A 2,635-nucleotide genomic window follows, 5' to 3' on the forward strand; every position below is an offset into this window, starting at 1 on the left:
AAGGAAATCGGCGAGGTGATTTTTAAAAAGGGATTTCAAAGGGATAGTTTGTCACCCTTGTTTTTGTCTTGAGCATATACCATTTCGTCATTACCAGAAAGGTAAATATATCTATGGGCGGGAAAAAAGATATAAAATTAAACCCTACTCTTTTTGGGTATTTAAAAATTTTCAAGAGTGAAAACAGATAACTCCCTAAAACGACTACTCACTTTTTGACGATTAGCAGGGAATTTTGGAAACAAAATGTGGGTTCTAGTCCTAAAAAAAGGGGGAAGATTTAAAGTGAGGGCATAGAATTCCGAAAGATAATAATAAAAGAAATTACAAGAAGGTATTCTTATCTGGGGGGTTGTGGAAAATTTAATAAGGTGAAGAATGAAAAGAAAGAGAAAAAAATGAAAGGGGTAAACCCACGGGTGGGTTAATTCTAAAGTCCAAATTTTGGGGAACAAAGTAACTGCAAATTTAATACCCGGCAGTGCAATATTCAAATGAAACAGGAAAAATCGGATAGAGAGTGAACTGAAAAATTCGACAGAAAGACAAGAAAAACCTACAATGCGGTGCCATGCACCCCAAAAAGTGATGTAGACGACTATTATGAAAAGGAAGGAAGGAGGTCGTGGCCTTAAACAGTGTGAACAATGTTAAAAGGAGAAGGAAAAAAGCTTTGGGTTTTTTTGTCAAAATCAAAGAGTTGTTGATAAGAGGGGTTTTGGCACAGGGAAACCAACGACAGAGGAAACATGGGAAAGAAGAATTCAAAGAAAAAGGCAAAAGCTCAAAAAGAAATGGAAGGAAAGGCAATGCTGGGCAAATTTGTTAGAGAATGCCGAAAGGTAACCAGGTTAAAAATGGGAAAGGCTGCAAGGGGTGATTTGAAGGTTAAAAGGAAAAACTCCATGTCTGCACAAGAGCAACAATAAGGCCAACACGTGAAGCATTATATGATAAGGGGACGACAAATCCTCTTTGTAGAAAGTGTGGTAAACGAGGTGAAGCCAAAATATTTTTCGAGTGCGAGAAAATAGCCCAAAAGAGTAAAAGACGTCACGATAACGTGGCAAAGAAAGTACCTGGGATTTGTGTAGGAAACATGGCTTGAGCATTCAGATAAGTGGTATGAACACACCCCAGAGAGTGTTGTTGAGAACGAGGCCGTGAAAATTCTGTGGGATATCAATGTACAATTGTGATACGTCATTCAGGCAAGAAGACCAGATGTTATAGTAATTCATAAGGAAAAGAAAGAGGCTCTAATAGTTGATATTGCCGTACCTGCAGATACGAGGATTGCAGAAAAAGAATTAGAGAAGGTAGAAAAGTACCAAGATCTGAAAAGGGAAATAAAAAGGTTGTGGGAACTGCGATGTGCAAAAGTTGTTCCAGTAGTGATTGGTGCCCTCGGAAGCGTTACAAAAGATCTTGAATGCTGGATTGAAAATATGGACATTGGGCCTGAGGTTGGAGTACTGCAGAAGACTGCTTTATTGGGGACGGCAAGAATACTGAGAAAAGTGCTAGAACTTTAAAGGAGAAGGTAATAATAATAATAATAACAATAATAATAATAACAATAATAATAATAATAACAACAATAATAATAATGATAACAACAACAATAATAATAATAACAATAATAATAATAATAACAACAATAATAATAATAACAATAACAACAACAACAACAACAACAACAATAATAGTAATAACAATATTAATAATCATCATCATCATAATAATAATAATAATAATAATAATAATGATAATAATAATGATGATGAGCATATGATATTCGTTCCCGTAATATAAGAAAGCTTAAATTTAATATTCATACACTTTTTGCAAATGCTAACTAGTTCAGACGCAGTAAAGTTGAAAAAGTTTAAGCTAGTATATATAGTATTATGGTATACTAAAGACTAAACATACTTATTGTCATTTATGTCAAAGTATGTTGTTGGATTTTCATAATGATAATTATTTAGTAAATGTCTTCTTTCCACATAAATAAAGAAGAATCTTGTAAAGTACTGCGTTAATATTTTTAGTACTTATTTTAAACTGTTTAAAAAAATCGTAAGTCCGAATGGTATTACTTTAATGATTTTTTATTTTTGATATTTATTCTTCCTTACTGAAGACTCGAATATTTTTTTATATTATAAATTTGCAGATAATTGTCGTCAAATTACTGTCATACTTGTCCTACTCTTGCTGGAATGCTCAGATTTCAACAACTTTCTCTTTAAATTTTCGCTTTAAAACTCTTTCACTGCAAATGAAATGGAAATGCAGCAAAACAGCTAGGCATCGGCCAGCCAGAGGCAGCGTCCCGTTTGGACTCCAATCATTATTTCAAGTGAGTGGCCTGTTGCTGCCTTTCTGCATAACTGCCGACCTGAGTGACCTTTGACCTCTAGAGATATCATTCCTCATCTTACACTCAACCTATTTCGGGTATAGCATTTTTCTGCTTTTATAACAATTAACAATGTTGTTATGTATCTTAGAATAAAATTACGTTCTTGGATTACTCTTCGTGGCAAATGATTGTCTGGTCCATCAGATGCCAATATGTTATTGATTTATTTCCTATTAATGGTATGTAGAAAAATAACTTTTACTGAGA

At 33.9% G+C, this 2,635-nt stretch overlaps 1 pseudogene; it reads right to left on the minus strand.

Annotated features, from left to right (window-relative positions):
• The window catches only part of LOC119577914, a 42,689-nt pseudogene extending 40,254 nt beyond the window's left edge, over positions 1-2,435 (minus strand).
• Positions 2,436-2,635: the final 200 nt, after the last annotated feature.

The sequence above is a fragment of the Penaeus monodon genome, chromosome 2, assembly GCF_015228065.2.
Source record: "Penaeus monodon isolate SGIC_2016 chromosome 2, NSTDA_Pmon_1, whole genome shotgun sequence".
In the NCBI taxonomy this organism is placed as follows: Eukaryota; Metazoa; Arthropoda; class Malacostraca; order Decapoda; family Penaeidae; genus Penaeus; species Penaeus monodon.